This window comes from Triticum urartu, chromosome 3A (assembly GCF_056163025.1).
Source record: "Triticum urartu cultivar PI428250 chromosome 3A, HENAU_Tu73, whole genome shotgun sequence".
NCBI classification, from domain to species: domain Eukaryota; kingdom Viridiplantae; phylum Streptophyta; class Magnoliopsida; order Poales; family Poaceae; genus Triticum; species Triticum urartu.
In genome coordinates this window covers 7678308-7696988 of record NC_141875.1, presented here as the reverse complement: position 1 = coordinate 7696988, position 18681 = coordinate 7678308, and the positions used below count along the sequence as shown (strand labels likewise).

The window sequence follows — 18681 nt, the reverse complement described above, 5'->3', positions numbered from 1 at the left end:
GTTCTTGTTCGCAAAATTAGTTCACTAATTAAAAATTGTTCCTGTTTTCGGGAAGTGGTCACCAATTCAAAAATTGTTTGCACTTTTTCAAAACTTGTTCGTGATTGTTCAGAATTTGAAAAAATGTTCCTAATTTTTCAAGATTTGTTGAGCGATTCGAAAAACGATCATGTTTTTTTTTAAATCGCAATTCGATAAATTGTTCACATTTTCTGAAAACTTGTTCGTTTCTATCAAAATTGATCGTAATTTTATAAAAAGTTCCTGCTGTTAATATTTGCCTACAACTTCAAAATTGTTCTTGGTTTTTGAAATTTGGTTACAAATTCGAAAAATTGCTAACATTTTTTTAAACTCATGTCTGTTCTGTCAACAATGTTTGGACATTTTAAAAAATATATTCATAATTTACAAGAAAAGATTAAAAATGGAAAACAATCCGATCTGCCGATCTGACCAGTTCTAAAGTTTTCGCATTGCCTTTTCACCACCAACATGAATCAGGCTTAGTGGCTAGCTAGCTCTGTCCACAGGACCACGGTCGCGAACTTGAATCCCAGCTGAAGCTTCGCGTTTCTCGTTCATTTTTTACACCACTCATTGCCTGTGTGGGCCAGCCCAGTCGAGGAACTAACCTGTGCGAAGCATCGTCATTCTGCAACAGAATGCGGCAGATAGGAAGTCCCTGTTCTCCTAGCCGGCGCTTAAGGTGCCGACTAAGAAGTCTCGTTGTGCTTGGCTCAAATCTGAATCCCAGGCCCAAGAGCACATCTATATAAATGATAGGCTAGAAACAAACACATCCCAAGGGCCCTGGGTGCATGGGGTTCAGCTCCAACCCTTTTTTGGGTAAAGGGCGTTTTATTATCTCAAAAATGTAGCTCAAGCGGATACAAAGCATTATGAGTGACACTCGGCCTTTGCATAACTAAGATGCACACAGCCAATTCTAAAAAGTTTGACAGAAAGAAAAGAAACAAAATTGACGAAACGGCAACAGTAGAGTTCTATAGACCAACACTATATATACCTATGTCGAAAGCGATGGTGGGTCAATCCGGAGGTTATGCTGCCATCCATGTTGGGAAAAAATCTCCATAGCCACCTGCTCCAATCGCGTAGACACCGTCTGAAACAGCGGTTGGTACTCCGCTCGCTGTAGTGTAGACCATGTACGAAGCGAGTGCGTACACCTGAAAATAACCTATAGAGGAGAAGCATTTTTGTCATTAGAAACCAAATCATTTCTACATAGCCATAGCGACCACATTAAGGCATACGCTTCCACCCTTATTAGCGTTTTGAACTTATTTGGAATACCATCCAACCAATGACCAAAAATATTGGTAACACTTGTGGGCGGATACAAGTTTGACGCTATTTGGATGTTTGACCACGTAGACGTGCGAACTTGCATTGAAAAAAGAGGTGTTTGATTGTCTCGTCATGAGTACAAAAACAATACTTCTTACTCCATTGTCAGTTGCGCCGTGCGAGGTTGTTTTTGGTTAGCACAACCCCCCTACGAAGATACCACATGAAGATTTTGACCTTTAGTGGAATCTTCGACTTCCTTACTTTCTTATTATTATTCACCGGTACCTCAGAATGCGTGAGTGCACGGTACATGGAGTCTACTGTGAAAGACCCCGATGAAGTAAGGTTCCAGCGAAACACATCCCGACCTTGTGTCAGGTTAATCGAATCCAGCTTGGAGAATACATTATGCCATGACGTGAGGCGAGGCCCAATCAAATCCCGCCTGAACGAAATATCCGGTGGAGATGAACTGAGCACCTGCGCAATAGTATTATTCTTGTCGCGAGCAATGATAGCTTGGGGAGATCATAAGACCTTGTATCAACCCCTGAAAAAAAAGATCTTGTACCGGTATAGTTTTTTTCACAGCAAGTTGCAACTTCAGCTCGCCTTGTGGATGGGTATTCTTCACCCTCTCTTCTATGAAAATATGATACGCATGCTTATGCTTATGCGTATTCTAGAGAGAAAAATTCAGTGCGCCTTTATGATGAGTGATTATATTACAACTTTAGATGTATGCATTAGGTTTAGTTCTACTGTACTTGCTACTCTCCAGTGATTATAGAGTATTCCACACCATTCTTGCTAATCGAATATTTTAGCTTGCTTAGCTGGTAAAAATAATCATGGGAAAACTTAGTTCATGAAAAACATTTAAGCATAGAATGAGTGGAGAGTCGAGGTGAAATTCTCAAACCACAAGTCATGGATCATTTCATACTTCCATTGAAAGTCCATACTTTTCTTGATCCCTTTTATTTTCTCTCAAGGATTTGCTTAGATTCATGGCCACAACGCCCATAAAAATATTACCTGAAGCTTGTGCCATGGGCAAGGCTTAGATTCATGGCCACAATACCCATAAAAATATGAGCTGAAGCTTGTGACATGGGCAAATAAGTTTGTGTGAGATCGTATGAGAAAACATAAGAGACCGTTTAGAGTATTGAATTTAAGGTGGTGTGCAAAACTCTAAAAACGTTTAGGGCCCCTCACCGCTCACTCAGTTGAGCTCGAATAATTTATTTTATTGTTTTGATTTTCCTCTACTAAGCAATTAGTCACTAAAGACATGGAAGCTTCTTTGATAATTTGTTTGAAGTAGTATGCTAGTACTCATGTAAGATGTTGTAACTTTTATGAGCACCAGCACGCTGCAATGCTCTCATTCAATTGTAACGACTCTTGCTTCATGAACATAAATAACCTTATTCTCTCTACTACGATTTTGCTCTAGGACATGAAAAAGTCAAAGCTTGGGAATGACGATGAGCGAATTTTGCCTCATATTTTACTTAGTGTTTTAACACCCTAGACGTAGGATTTTCTATGTTATTTTCTGCAAATCGCTCGCAACTTGTTATCATATTTTACCGGGATGCCCAACCAGAAAACACATATTTTGGTTAAAAAATATGTTGATTGAACATCATAAAAATATTCCTTGTGAAGAGATGAATTGGTGGGAAAGAACTGCGCTGCCTTTGGGTCTCCAGAAGAGCAGACGGCTCGTCTCTCTCGTACCAATGGTCACCTCTCCACCATTTTTCCTGATCGACTATTCTCATGTCATGCAACAACATCTTAACTACGAGGAACAGAGAGACTCCACCATATGAAAGAATACCAGAAACCTCACCTCCCTAGGGGTAATCAGTAGAAGGGCATCCATCTCGCCATTGCTTTGCTCAAGGTGGCTAAGACACCGAGCTTGTCCATCTCCATCAACATCCACGCCATTGCCATATACTCTCTCATCCATCGCATTAAAATCCCAAAATCTGTGGTAGATCCGCACTTGTGTCACTTTAACCATTCACTCGCTATTCATATGATTACCTCTATGATGCGTTGTGTCCCCGTGTCTGAGTAGTTTCCTAATTCTTGGGGGAGGAACCCTAGTATCGATATGATGCTTTACTAGTTCGATAAATGACAGTCTCTAGGGAAAAGGCCATTTAATAAGATCCAAAATGGATTTAGGTAATCACGGGCCTTGAATCAGAATGTGGCGGGGTTGTGGTCAGCAAGTGGTGGGCGAGGTGAGAGAAATACAAAATAATCTAAAATAGGAAACCAAACGAATACATTGGATTACGGGAAGAGTTGGCCACACATAATTGGTTGGCTACGAGTTCCTTCAGATTTTCTTTTCAAAATGGCTTGCACCAATACAAGGAAAAAAACAAAGAAAAAATGATGATTCTGCTACCTCTTGAGCTTGCGTTGGTTTTCCCCGAGGAAGGGATGATGCAGCAGAGTAGCGTAAGTATTTCCCTCAGTTTTTGAGAATCAAGGTATCAATCCAGTAGGAGGCCACGCTCAAGTCCCTCGTACCTGCACAAAACGATAGCTACTCGCAACCAACGCGATTAGGGGTTGTCAATCCCTTCACGGTCACTTACGAGAGTGAGATCTGATAGATATAATATTTTTGGTATTTTTGATATAAAGATGCAAAGTAAAAAGTAAAGGCAAAGTAAAAAAGCAAAGCAATATTAAAGTAATGGAGATTGATATGATGAGAATAGACCCGGGGGCCATAGGTTTCACTAGTGGCTTCTCTCAAGAGCATAAGTATTCTATGGTGGGTGAACAAATTACTGTTGAGCAATTGACAAAACTGAGCATAGTTATGAGAATATCTAGGCATGATCATGTATATGGGCATCACGTCCGTGACAAGTAGACCGAAACGATTCTGCATCTACTACTATTACTCCACTCATCGACTGCTATCCAGCATGCATCTAGAGTATTAAGTTAAAAACAGAGTAACGCCTTAAGCAAGATGACATGATGTAGAGAGATAAATTCATGCAATATGAAATAAACCCCATCTTGTTATCCTCGATGGAAACGATACAATACGTGCCTTGCTGCCCCTTCTGTCACTGGGAAAGGACACCGCAAGATCGAACCCAAAGCTAAGCACTTCTCCCATGGCAAGAACTACCAATCTAGTTGGCCAAACCAAACGGATAATTCGAAGAGACTTGCAAAGATAACCAATCATACATAAAAGAATTCAGAGAAGATTCAAATATTATTCATAGATAAACTTGATCATAAACCCACAATTCATCGGTCTCAACAAACACACCGCAAAAAGAAGATTACATCGAATAGATATCCACGAGAGAGGGGGAGAACTTTGTATTGAGATCCAAAAAGAGAGAAGAAGCCATCTAGCTACTAACTATGGACCCGAAGGTCTGAGGTAAACTACTCACACTTCATCGGAGGGGCTATGGTGATGTAGAAGCCCTCCGTGATGACGGCCCTCTCCGGCGGAGCTCCGGAACAGGCCCCAAGATGGGATCTCGTGGATACAGAAAGTTGCGGTGGTGGAATTAGGTTTTTGGCTCCGTCTCTGTTCGTTTGGGGGTACATAGGTATATATAGGAGGAAGGAGTACGTCGGTGGAGCATCGAGGGGCCCACGAGGCAGGGGGCGCGCCCTAGGGGGGGCGCCCCCACCCTCGTGACCGCCTCTCTGATGCCTTGGCGTAGGGTCCAAGTCTCCTAGATCACGTTCGGTGAGAAAATCACGTTTTCGAAGGTTTCATTCCGTTTGGACTCCGTTTGATATTCCGTTTCTTTGAAACACTGAAATAGGCAAAAAACAGCAATTCTGGGCTAGGCCTCCGGTTAATAGGTTAGTCCCAAAAATAATATAAAAGTGGAAAATAAAGCCCAATATAGTCCAAAACAGTAGATAATATAGCATGGAGCAATCAAAAATTATAGATACGTTGGAGACGTATCAGATTCATGTTAGGACATCCCTCTCCCTGCAAAAAACTTTGGTGGGTCTTGGCAATGACACACCTAAGTGGTGCCAGCAAACAGTTTCAGGGGTGGTTGGCGAAGGCCGAAGCAGGACTTGTCGTCGATTGTGGAAACCGAGAAGTTATTTGTGCTTGCATAATTTTAGAGGTAGGCAGGATGAGTCTATAAGAGGGGAATTGGTTAGGGGGCTCATCGACACCAAAAATTTTAGAGATTTTATGGTGGAGCCTCCGATCGGAGATGAAGAAGACAAGAGGAAAAACAATATGCTTCGTCAATTGGGGGTAGAGGGGATGGGGGACGAGGTTTTGTGGGGTTGTAGTGCCCTCTTTATAAGGCCGAAACATCATACCATGGATGTAGTTTCTGAAGGAGCTCAAGGAACTATGATGGATCCGACGAGGTGTTGTAGACAGGCTAAGAGGGCGAATAGAGGGGATGGAACCAATGACATGCAGAGGGAGGTTGAGATGCATGAGATCTGTGTTGGCAACTCCTTGGTGCAAGAGAGTCATCTGCTCAGGAGGAAGAAGAGAGAGAGAGAAGGGAAGTGAGTCAGGTAGTGCATCTTGCGGCTAGCTACAGAATCTCAGGAGCCCGCCGCGCGATATAGGCGACCGGGCACGCAGCGGTGTAGATGGGAGACCATGACATGCGCACATCGCGGTAGAGCGCCTGATGGTACAATGTTGTCGTGTTTGGTCTCCAATTAACATGCCAAATGACAAGAGAAAGTCCAAAACAAACTTTGAAGTTGTAGACGAACGTTAAATCAAACCCTAAACTTCGAATCCCAAAAATTGGCACTCTGAACTTGTATCCCGGTCTATTTTGGCTCCTATACCTGTTTGGCATACTAGGAATAGTACAATCCCGACTGGGATAACCTGCTACTCTGACACACATGAACTTGGGCTGGCCCACTATACTAGAACAAGAATTCGTGAAGCTTAAAAAATCTTCGCGCATTTCTAAAATTGTTCATAAGTTCAAAAAATATCCATGTCTTCTATTTTTGGCACAAATTCAGTTTTGTGTTTTTACAAAACTGTTTTGAATTTCAAATTTCTAATTGCATTTCTAGAAACTGTTTGCGATTTAAAAAAATTGTCAAAAAATGTTCAGAATTCCAATAGTTTTTAACATGCTATGAAAAATGTTTCAGATTTTCAAAAACTCAGTCACATTTTCTAAATAATTGTTTGGAATTTTTTTTGTGTTTTGAAAAACTCAGCATTTCAAAATTGTTCACAATTTTTTAAGAATGTATTGATTTTTTTCATAGTTTTTTTATATATAAATATTTTTGTTTGTTCTTATAAAGGACGCACTATCTACCATCACTAGTAGTCGTTAGGGTGAGTGGCTACTGGCGCGCACCTTGAGTGCGAGGTCGCTGGTTCGAGTACGTTGTTTTTTTAGGAATATGATTTTTGTAGTAAGTTTTCTACGGAAGTTTAAAATAGACCGTGTTCTATAGGGAAGTTTTTTTAGGAAGATTTTCAGGAAGTTTAAACTAAAATTACGTTTATTCAAAAATATGTTTTGAGGGAAGTTTTTTTAACAAGTTTAAAAAAGGTTACAGTGTTTTTTAGGGAAGTTCAAAAAGTATTACCGTGTATTCAAATAAGAGCTGAAAACATGTATTTTTAAAATTGTTGATAATGTATTTGAAAAATGTCCAGAGTGTATTAAAAATTATGTTTTTAGGGAAGTTTATTTTATGAAATATTTTAGGGAAGTTTGAAATATTTTTATTGTCATTAAGAAATATACTGTGTGTATTTCAAAATGTTTGCTGTATATTCATAAACGTGCTTAAAATAAGGATTTTAAAAAATATACATAATGTATTTTGAAAATGTTCAAAGTTTATTAAAAAAATACACATGTGCCCTAAAAATGTACATTGTATACTGAGAAAAAGTAGACATGTGTCAAAAACAAAACCAATTAAAACCGGCAAAGAAAAAATACAAAGAAAATCAAGAAAGAAACAAAAGAAAACCAAAAATATAATGAAGAAAGAAAAAAAACAGTGAAAACATAAAGTATAACGAAGGAAAAAAGAAAACTGTTGAAAAATCAAAGAAAAGCTAGAGGAAAAAGGCAAAAGGGGGGAAAAACATAGCAGAGCGAGCGAACCTACAACTATGCATGTGCGGCGTGAATGACCACTAATGTGCCGGGCTAAACACTCTCAAGGCTCAAAATATACCGGGATTGATAAATTCAGAGTGCCAATTTCCGGGTTTCAACGGTCAGGATTTGATTTAGCTTTCGCCTACAAGTTTAAGGTTTGTTTTGGACTTTTTTCAATGGACAACTGTTTGCCATGCGGTCTGGAAAATGTTCGTTGCTTGTCTCAGCAACTGCAACTGACGGGAAGTTTTAATGCATTGGTTCGACCCACTATTGATAAAGGTTGGAAATTATAGTCAAAAAACGTGTAGATGTGATTATGAAAAAGAAATCATGGTGATCTTTGTTCCATTTCTCTTCTTTAAAAATCAACATGCTCAAAAGGATCCAACAAAATAGATAATGGGCATGAACATCCTAGGTGACATATTGGAGGATCTACGACCAGTCTCCTCAAACACCCTTCAAACGCCCGGAAGGATGGCCCGGTTAGTGCCTAGTCAAAAAAAATGCGACCCTGCCGGCACCTCAAACCGGCCTCAAACGACCTAGTTGACCGGCACCCTTCATATCCAACACAAATATGGGGTGGATATGGTGTGGACCGGGTGCGCCCGAGCGCGTCTGCCATGTCGGAGCCCACAAACGCTGGCCCACCCAACCCTACATATATTCATCCCCATCCGCTCCCCGGAGCAAACGCTAGCCACTCCATTCTAATCCCTTCCCCTCCGCCCCAAGCTCAATTCCGCCGAACTCCATCCTTCTCGAGCATGGCGGGTAGCGGATCCGAGTCCTCCATCGGTCGATATGCCCCAAGATCTTATCCCACCGGGCCCAAGGAGGAGATGGTCACCCGCATTGCACTTCGCCACGCCTGCGAGGAGAATGCTTGACAGCGGTCAGACTCGATCTGCCGAGAATCGATCACCTCCGCCCAAATGGCGCGTAGATCAGATGCGCGGTGCGTCGTCGCTGCCTCGCCGGAGGCAGTGCGCTCCATCTGGTGTCTGAACGCCTTGGCGGACGTGCAGCTAGCCCCTACGTTGTCGAACCAACGACGAGGCCATCTGCGGCCCTTTCGCTGAAGGTATGGCGCGACGTGCCCACCATGTCAAGCAGAGGGAGCAGGAGAACAAGCTGAGGGTATGGTGTCGGCCTCCCCCAAACACAACGGAATGCTCCTTGAAGGTATAGACCTCTCATCAATCAACACCGTGAAGGCCCCGGACACCGACTAGGAAGAGTAGGTCATGGGAGACGGTAGCACCTCGAGTCCCGTGAACCGGTGCGCGTCGCATGTCCTACTCAATCTCGGTGACCGGAGCAACATTTCAAGGGGCGCAGCCAACCGCCGGAGATGGGCATGGCAGAGCCGGACAACCTCCACTTAGATTAGGTTTGACGTAATTGTATGGATTTGAGGTTTCATAATTTTTTTTGAAAGATCCAGCACTGCTGGCGTTTCATTGGTTTAGAAAGAAGAAGGCGGGAAACATGATCAAGTGATCAGGTGGGTGGCTAGAGTAGAGCCCAAGAAAAAGAAAAATAAAGCGGCCTTGCTGTGCAAGCAGCAGAGGGCCAAAGAAAAGATCCTTAGGCTATAATTTTCGGACTGTCTCCGAAGGGGCTCATGAGATGCTTTGCTCCCGCCACTCTCCATTGATCCAGAGCGCGCCGGACTGCGGCAAGAATGGATGTGGCCGAAGGGCACTTGCCTCTAAAAGTTGCCTCATTTCGCTCCTGCCAGATCTCCCAAGTGATCAGCACGATCATCGACTTAATCCCCTTCCGCGCCTCGCTCGGGGTTTTTGCAGTGATCTCTCTCACCAAGGCAGTGGCGTTGGTGTTTGGTCTCCAGGTGCCCGGATGGAGCGCGCCGCAGCCGTGCCATGCAACCGCAGCTTGCCAAACTGCTCTGGAGATGGTACATTCCCAGAACAAATGCTGGGAGGACTCCAGTTGTCTTGCACACAGGCCGCAGAAGTAGTTGTTGGGCCATCCTCGTCGTTGCAATCTGTCGTTGCACCATAGCCGATCCTGGTGGAGGAGCCAGGAAAACATCTTTGTTTTCGCCGGCGCCCACGTCTTCCAAAAGAGATTGGTGAAGCCCGGCCTTCTTGAGGTGTCGCATTGGGCCAGGTAAGCCGAGGACGTGGTGTATACGCCGGAGTTGGACGCCGTCCATCTGATGTCGTCCAGGACCCCTTGCACCAGAGCGAGGTCAGCCGATCCAAGGACGCGCCACAGGCCGATGAAGTCAACCACCAGATCAGTGCAGTTGCCGTGCTGAAGATCAGCGATCCACCGGTCTCCTGACAGGGCCTCGGCCACCGACCGATTCTTCCTCCTTGCATGCTGATACAGCGCGGGAAAGCGCCTGTATAGCGCCCCCTCCCCTCCCCCCCACGTAGCCAGTTTGAGCGCCAGAAAATTGCCTGCTTCCCGTCGTGCACCGAGACCTTGGTGCAATCCTCGAAGAGCCGCCGGTCTGTGTCATCGCACGGGGGATCCGTGCCCACCCATGGACGCTTCGGGCTTGTCCAGGCGAGCCAGAGCCAGCGTAGGCGGAGCGCTCTGCTGAACTTATCAAGATTGTGGAGACCCAGACCCCCGGAGTTAGTCGGAGAGCAGACGCGTTGCCAGTTCACCTTGCAAGTGCCGCCGGTGATCTCCTTCTCATGTGCCCACAGGAATTTGCGATGAATCTTGTCCACTTCAGCGAAGAACTTCTTTGGGGCTCGTAGAACGGTGATTGCGAAGGTGGGCATGGCCGACAGAACAGACTGAACCAGAACGTGCCGGCCGGCCAACGTCAGGAGCTTGCCCTTCCATCCTGCGAGGCGGTTTCTGATTCTATCTAGAACAAATTGAAGCTGCACCATCCTTAACCGCCCCAAGGTGATTGGCAGCCCTAGATACATTAGGGGGAAGCCCACCTGCTTGCCACCGAAGCTCTGAAGGATCTCTGCAAGGTTCAGATCAGAGCATCGGATCGCTGAAACCGTAGATTTCTCTTGGTTGATCGTTAGCCCCGTGGCCTCCCCAAAGAGTTTCGAAATCTTCATGAGCGCCTCAACCTCCCCTTTGTCAGGGTTGGCGAAAATCACAGCGTCGTCGGCATAAAGGCTAACCCGGGTACTGCTGAGCTTGCCAGGGAGGGGCGCAAGCATGCCATTTTCCGTGGCGGCCTGTAGGATACGATGCAGCTGGTCGATCACTAATATGAACATCAGAGGGGACAGGGGGTCTCCTTGACGTAGCCCTCTTCGATGCTTGATGTGTTTCCCCGAGACCCCATTGAGCATGCATTCAGACGTTGATGAAGAGAGCAGGACGGCAATCCATTCCCGCCAATGATTGCTAAATCACAGCCTTCCCAATAGCTCCAATAAGTACTCCCATGAGATGGAGTCAAACGCTTTTGCGAAATCTAACTTGAACAACAGGGCCCTCCTCCCTTTTTTGTGCAGAGAACGAACAGAGTTTTGCACGAACAGGAAGCTGTCATGGATGCACTTGGATCTCTGAAACGCACTCTGGGCCGAAGATATTATTGGTGCAATGACACTGGCCAAACGGATGGACAGAACCTTTGCAATTAGCTTGGCGATCGAGTGAATGAGGCTCATGGGCCTGAAATGCCCCACCTTTGTTGCCCCATCCTTCTTTGGCAACAGGGCGATGAGAGCGCCGTTGATCTCCTCAAAATTTGTTGCTGCCATGGAGTGAAAGTGACTGAACACGGCCATGATATCGGGCTTGATTGTTTGCCAGCACGCTTTGAAGAAGCCGCCTGAGAAGCCGTCCGGCCCTGGCGCCTTTTTCGTCGGAGAAGCACAGATCGCAGCCCACACTTCAGCTTATGTGAATGGAGTGTCGAGACCTCGGGAATCCACAGAGGGCAGGTGCAGTTCATCCCAGTTGAACGTGCAGCCGCGCTGGAGGCTGGATCCAAGGAGGGAGCTGAAGTGGTCATGAATGATGTTGGCCTTGTCATCGTGAGTAGTGGCAGTGCGGCTGGCCGTGGTGAGTGAATGAATGAAATTGCGCCTTCTTCAAGAGCAGATCTTTGCATGGAAGAACCGCGTGCTGGCGTCGCCCGCCTTCAGCCAGAGCACGTGTGATGCCTGCCTCCTTCTTGCCCGCTCAATCGCCGCCAGCCCCAAGACCCGGAGTTTCAGCTGTTTGCGTAACTGAAATTCAACGGGGGACAGGGGGCGCTGCTCCTGGGCTAAATCTAGTTGCAGAATGACATCATTGGCAATTTGAAGTTTGAGCTTCGCCTCCCCCCCCGAACAGCTGCTTACTCCATATCAGCAGATCCTTCGCTGTTCTCTGCAGTTTCACCTTGATTCTGATGATTGGGCAGGTGTGATCAACAGGCCTCTCCCAGGCCCGGTGGACGGTTTCTTGAAAATGCGGAAACCGCACCCAGAAGCTCTCGAAGCGGAAGCAGGCACGTCTTGGCGGAGCAGTGGCACTAGCTAACAGCAACGGATAGTGGTCGGAGCAGGAGGTTGAGGCCGCCATCAGCATGAAGGAGGGGAAGAGCGATTCCCAATCGTTGTTGCAGAAGATTTTGTCTATGCTACAGAAAGTTGGAAGCTCCTACTCGTTACTCCATGTGAACTTTCTATTTTTGCACTTTATCTCGCGCAGACCCGCGAAGTCGATGCTCTCCTTAATCTACCCATGATCCTTCTATTGATATTAAGATTGCTCTTGTCGCTGGCCCGCTATATGATGTTGAAGTCGCCCATCAGAAGCCAAGGCTGCCCTAGCGGCGGGGCTGCGGCGGCGATCTCGGCTAGAAACACATCCTTTAGGTTGTCGTCGGTTGGGCCGTAGATGTTTGTGAGCCAGAACGTGGTCGAGGAGGCAATGTCGCGAACGGGAACGGTGATGGAGAACTGCCCTAGCGCGTGGGAGTCTACGAGCAACACCTCCTTGTCCCAAAAAATGGCGAGGCCCCCTCTGGTGCCCATCGCTGGCAGCACCGTGCAGCCATCTAGCCTACTACCACCTACATCGCGGGCCAGCTGGGGCGTCCAGGTTTCAAGCTTGGTTTCTTGCAAGCAGAGGATGGCTAGCCTATGCTTGTCTGCTACCTCTCTGATCACCTCCCTCTTTGCCGGCGAGTTCAGACCCCGCACATTCCAGCACATCATGGCACAATTGTTTTCATACATGGGGACACCTGAAATTTCTTCGTCGACTACAGATACTACTGCAGGAAGAACATGCGAGAGTACAACACACCACCAAGCAATCCAGGGGGCGTCGCCGGCCACCAACAGGCCCAAAACCCCGGCGACGACAGGACCTAACCCACTCTACCAGGAAGACTAACATAGACACTGATCCTAACTCAGACCAGCTTAAGGCTGGCTGTCGACGGAGGCTACTACTGGGATGAACTAGAAACATCACATATCAGCCGCATCGGCAGCACCATCAGGGTCGGCCATGCCGGCCGCGATCTTGAGCGCCTCTGGGTCCATGTCGGTGAGCTTTGCAATGCCCAGGATGTCGCGTTCGGAGAGGGGCTCGTTGAACTTCTTCGCCAGCGCCGCGGCCGCCTTTTCCATGAACTTGTCCTTGGGGCCAAGGCCGCCCAGCTCCTGGATCAGCCGCATGGTGCCCCGCTTGGACACAGGCACCGCGTTGTTTGTGGCAGCTTGACGGGCGCTCTGTCTTGCCGGAGTTGAGGAGGAACGTGTCTTTGGTGGGGCCGAGGACCGCTTGGGGGCCGCGGCGGGGGTGGGGAGGATGGCCTGCGGTGGCTTCTTGAACAGCTTCATGATCATGCCCTCTTCTCCCTTCTCGCGCTCGGCCAACTGCAGGTGATCAACTTGTTGGGTCACCGCTCCCACCTGGAGCTCGACGTTCGCCGCTGTTGGGGCGGCACGGCAGCGCATCAGCAAGTCAGGGCCCAGAGCACGGTCATGGACCTCTCCAAGCTCAGGCCCCAAAACGTGATAACCCGCAAACTCCAGGGGCTTGGACAGAGCGTCCAGCATGGCACTCTCGAACTCCTGCTGCATCACGTCGGTTCTGCCAAGGGGGGAAACCGCCCTTCCCCTGTCGAAGAAGAACGTGGCGAGGATGGGTTCGACCTCCGGGGCCGGGCGGCGCAGGGGGGCGGGGTGGTGGAGACGCGGCGAAGCAGCGGGAGAGGAGGGGAGGCGGTGATCACCGGCGGGGGAGGGCTTGCAGAGCCAGAAGGCTGGCGCTGCGAGGAGTGTCCCCTGGCCCGATGCTCCCTCCGGCCGCTTGAAGGAGTACTGCTCCGCCTGCGCCGCGCCTCCGCGGCGACGGGGCCCTTGTCCTTGCCGCGCTCGAGCAGCGTGTCCTTCCAGGAGCGGCGGCCACGGCTGCCGTTTCCGTTGCCGCTGCCGTCTTCGTCCTCATGGTCCCGATGTGCGCCGCGAGGAACGCCGTGGCAGCCCGAGGCGGAAACCTGCGGGGCAAGCCGGAGGGGTTGGCTCTGGCCGTCCTCCGCGCCTTCCGCCCAAGACCCTGACTCGATCTGAGGCAGCGGGCGGCCGTCCTCCGACTCCGAGGAAGGGATGCCGCTCTGCGCGGAGTGGGAGGAGCGGTCGGAGGAGGGTGGAGCCCAGTCTTCAACGCGGTCGACGTGAACAAGCAGGTCGTAGCGGCGCACGCCCGGCGGCAATGGTGTGTTGCAATCCGGGGGAGCGAACCCCAGCACCTCGTCGACCCGTCCCGCGCCGCGCTTCAGCACCCAGAGGGCGCGCTTCGTCGGGATGTGGGCGACGTCCCACACCCAGGCCCAGAAGGAGAACAGCCTGGTGTTGTCGCGGGCGATGGTGCGACTGTCAAGGCGGTCGACGCGGCAGCAGTTGCCGAACGCCTCCTCGGCGACTTCGAGGGTCCAGAGCTGCATGGGGAGGTGTTCGACCACCACCCTGACGTGCAGCGTCAGCTTGAGGAGAGCGGCGTGGTCGTCTTCGTTCCAAGCCCGGATCAGGAACTTGCTGCCCTCCGCCGCGCCGGACGGCATTGTCCCGGTGAGCCGGGAGGTCGAAGATGACAAGGAAGTCCTCCGGCTTGTGGGCAGTCACCCGGAGCTGGTGCGGCGGGGAGCGCAGCTGCTCCTCGATGGCGAGGCCCACCGCCATGGGGGTGGTGGAGCTCCTCCGGTCGACCGCGGACAGCGTGACGGCATGCAGGCGTAGAACATGCTCCTCATGCTCCACCGCCGGCGAGGCGACGATGAACTTGTGGCTGGTGCGGGGCCGACGCGAGGGGTCGGCGTGGAGGAAGCGGTCCATGACCGGGGCCGAGGCGGGGGGCGGTGGAGCGGGGGCGGGAGGGGCGGGGAAGCGGAGGCGCTGCTGCACCGCTTGACGCGGTTGCACAGGGCCAAGCCTGGCGCGGACAGGACCGCTGGCGCTCTGCCGGCGGGGATTTTGTGGGCACTTTGAGGTATATGGTTGTGTAAATGATTTTTTGAGGTGTGACTGATCAATGTTCACGGATGCGCCCGTCTTTGCGGGAGTTTGAGGGTCGAATTTGATGTACCGAGAATATAGACGGTCTTAGAGTACATATGTTTTGGAAGGAAGGAGGGAGAGAAAACCCAACGACTAGTATCGAAGTTTCAGTCCCGTCAAAAAAAAAGTATTGAAGTTTCAGTTATCTCCTGCCGCCGCTCTTTATAAATAATCCCGAGAGTCGAATCCCGAGCACACCACCCCATCTCCTCCAAGCGCATTCCAATCTTCCGCGCAGCGCTCTTGGCCCAATCTTCCGCCAGAGCCAGCAAGAAGAGCAAGAAGCGTCTGGGGCGCGCGTTCTTGGCCGGCATGGAGTCGACGTCGTCGCCGGCCGGTGGATCTTCCGGCTCCTCCGCGGCGGGAGAGCACGAGGCCGTGGCCACGGACCAGAGCCCGTCGCCGCGCGCCGCGCTGCTGGCCCAATCTCCCGCGAGAGCCGGCAAGAAGGGCAAGAAACGTCAGGGGCGCGCGTTCTTGGCCGGCATGGAGTCGACGTCGTCGCCGGCCGGTGGATCCTCCGGCTCCTCCGCGGGAGAGCCCGAGGGCGAGGCCGCGGAGCAGAGCCCGCCGCCGCGCCTGCCTCAGTCGCCCGCCAGAGCCGGCAAGAAGGGCAAGAAGCTTCACGGCCGCGCGTTCTTGGATTCGACCGGCGCAGTTTGGCTGGAAAGGAGGGCCGTGCCACTATCAAGATCAAGATCGTCGTCCAGGGCAGCAAGGGCAAGCAAGAAGCCCAAGACCCGCAAGGAGCTCCCGGATCGCCTGTTCTGGTACGGCATGAAGTCGACGTCGGCGGCGGCGGCGGCAGGGCCCGGCCCGGACGACCTCTCGCTGGAGTCGATCCCCGTCGTCGACGCAAGTCTGCACCAGATCCTGAAGAGCCTGAACGCCTCCGCCCCAGTTCGCATCTACGGGAAGTTGCTGTCGAAGTCGGACCGGTTGCTCGACCAGAGCCGGCTGCTCATGTCCTGCAAGAAATGGAAGAAGCACGGGCTGGACGATGTGCTGACCGTGGAGGAGAAGCAGCTGATTGAGAAGCAGATCAAGGTGGACATGAAGGCCTACGACCGCGACGGCAACTCCTACGACCTCGCCTGCAAGAAGCTCCACTGCAACGGCGCCTACCGCCTCATCGTCGGCTGGGGCAAGTTCCTGAAGGCCAACAACCTCCACGTGGAGCCCAAGGCCAAGCCCAAGGAGCTGGAGCCGGCCATGGTCGACCTGTGGGCGTTCCGCTCGCCGGCGCTCGAGTTGGGCGTCGTCACTGATCACCCGGACGGCCCGCTCGGGCTCGTCGTCGTGCACTACCTCCAGCACAACGCCCCGCACGCCCAAGCCGCCATCGACGAGATCCATGCGTCATTGCACGGAGCGGCCGTCGCGCCGGTTGATGCCCCACACGACGACGACGCGGTGGCCGCAATCGAGGCTGACGGTGGCGGTGAGGCCGTTGATGCCCCGGCGGAGGCTGATGCCGAGTGACCGTGGCGGTGAACCCGCCAGGCCAGTTCACGATCGATTTCCGTCGTTCTGTTTTCACTAGTAGGCTACTGTAGTTATTAGGCAATTGATTGATCCTTGGCACGACACAAGGAAGAAACATTGATTGGCATGTTGATTTGCTATCTTAGTTTTCGGCATGAGACTCCTAATTAATTGATGATAGTTCCATTCAAGCTTGCGAAGTGTGATATCCAATTTCTATATGCACCCCGGTCTTGTGAGTTTGAATTTGTGAAGTGTGTTTATCGAATTTGTGAATGTTTCCATGCCCGTCGATTACATATTTGAGTCGCAAAGATGAGTTTGGCCATGGCGTGGTGGAGTTTGGTGAAATCATAGAGATGTTGATTTGTTTTTTTTTATTTCTCCGCATGGCTATATAAAGACTCCTAACTAATTGGAAAGATTCATTTAAATGACTTTTAGTAATGCAATTCCAAACGCACCAGGTCTCATGAATCTGAATTTCTCATGTGTGTTTATCAAATTTGTGAACGATTACATACAGATGCATGATCACCGATGCATATTTAGGTAAACTACCAAAGGTGAGTTGGGTCATGGTGGCGGAGTTTGGTCAAATCACATAGCAATGTGTATGAAGAAATTCACTTGGTCATTGGCATGTCGATTTGCTTTCTTTGTTTCGGCATGGACATATGAGACTCCTAATTAAATGATAGTTCCATTTAACTGATATCCAATTTCCATATGCGCCTGATCATGTAAGTTTGAATTTGTGAGGTGTGTTTTTGCGAGCGTTTCCATGCTCGCGGATACATATTTAAGTCACAAAGATGAGTTAGGGCATGGTGGCGGAGTTTGTTCAAATAATAGAGGAGGATCAACTCCATATAAAAAATAATCACTCCGCTCCTTTTTAGTCCCGTATATAAGATTTGTTTGAAGTCAAAATATGTAAAAGTTTGTAGAACAATGTCATGAGTATCTGGAGTAGAAATGTGCATGAAGAATTTCACTTGGTAATAGAATAAGGTCGTGTTAATATGTATAACTTGTTCTTTTTTTGCGGGAATCATCAAGCTTTATTCATTCACTAGCAGCTCCAGCGCGATCAGCCATGAGGCTGGTCACGAGGAAACCAGGGGGGGAGTTCATCCAACAATCAGACACGCCTAGGGTGCTTGCATGTTTCGCACACAGGTGAGCTGATGTGTTGGATTGTCTCAGTACATGAAGAATATCAAAGTAAACAAACGAAGAGGCTAGCCCTCCAATTTCGAGAAGAATAGGTGCTATAAGAGAGCGCGAGAACTGTCGCGAGTTCCAGAGCTGAACCAGCTCCAAGCAGTCGACCTCGAAGATCACCCGCGAAAAACCCCGAAGCTTGCCGAAGATGACACCATCTCGCAGAGCCAGCGCTTCTGCGATTAATGGATCCGTGATATTCTCATGCGGCTTGCTCCAGGCAGCAATGAAGCCGGAGGAAGTGCATGCAACACCACCTGCCCCGCTTCTGTTTTCAGTCGGAGAGACACTACCATCCGTGTTGATCTTGATGTAGTCTGGGCCTGGTGATCTCCACCCATAGCCAGGTAGAGTTCTGGTATACTCCATCGGTAGCTCTAACAACATTAGTGTTTCCCTGATGCGCTTTAAGGATTGGACCGGCTCCATACTAATCCTGTCATGTGTTATGTTGTTGCGGGATGTCCATATAGCCCACATAACAGTGATTATCTTAGCTCGATCCTCCTCCGTAAGACGAGATTCACACAGAATATTTGTTTTATTTGTATAACTTGTTCGTATACAAATAAAACAAATATAACATGTTCGCACATACGTAGCTAGACAAATGAAGGTTGGTGCTCGAAAACAAAAGACCACACCTAAAGATTAACAAGGCTAATTACTAGAAAAACTAGATGATTCCTTGCGAGTTGCTGCGGGGATTTTTCGTTAATTTTCATAGTAACATCCACATAGCAAAGATGAAAATTTGAATCAATAATATGATACATTTCATATATAGGTAATGGTTCAAATATACATATGGTAATCAATAATATTGTAGATTTCATATAGGTAATGCTTCAACTTTATAGATGGCACAAATGATGTTACAGAATACGCCAGACGGTTTCTTTAAAGCTATGCTCATCCAAGTGTATCCATGTATCATGTCATACTCTTGTGACCATGTTCAAATAGGACAGTAC

General features: G+C 49.1%; 1 pseudogene; it reads right to left on the bottom strand.

Moving 5' to 3' along the window:
* Nucleotides 1–13521: 13521 nt before the first annotated feature.
* On the bottom strand, nt 13522–14909 carry LOC147977646 (uncharacterized; annotated as a pseudogene).
* Nucleotides 14910–18681: the final 3772 nt, after the last annotated feature.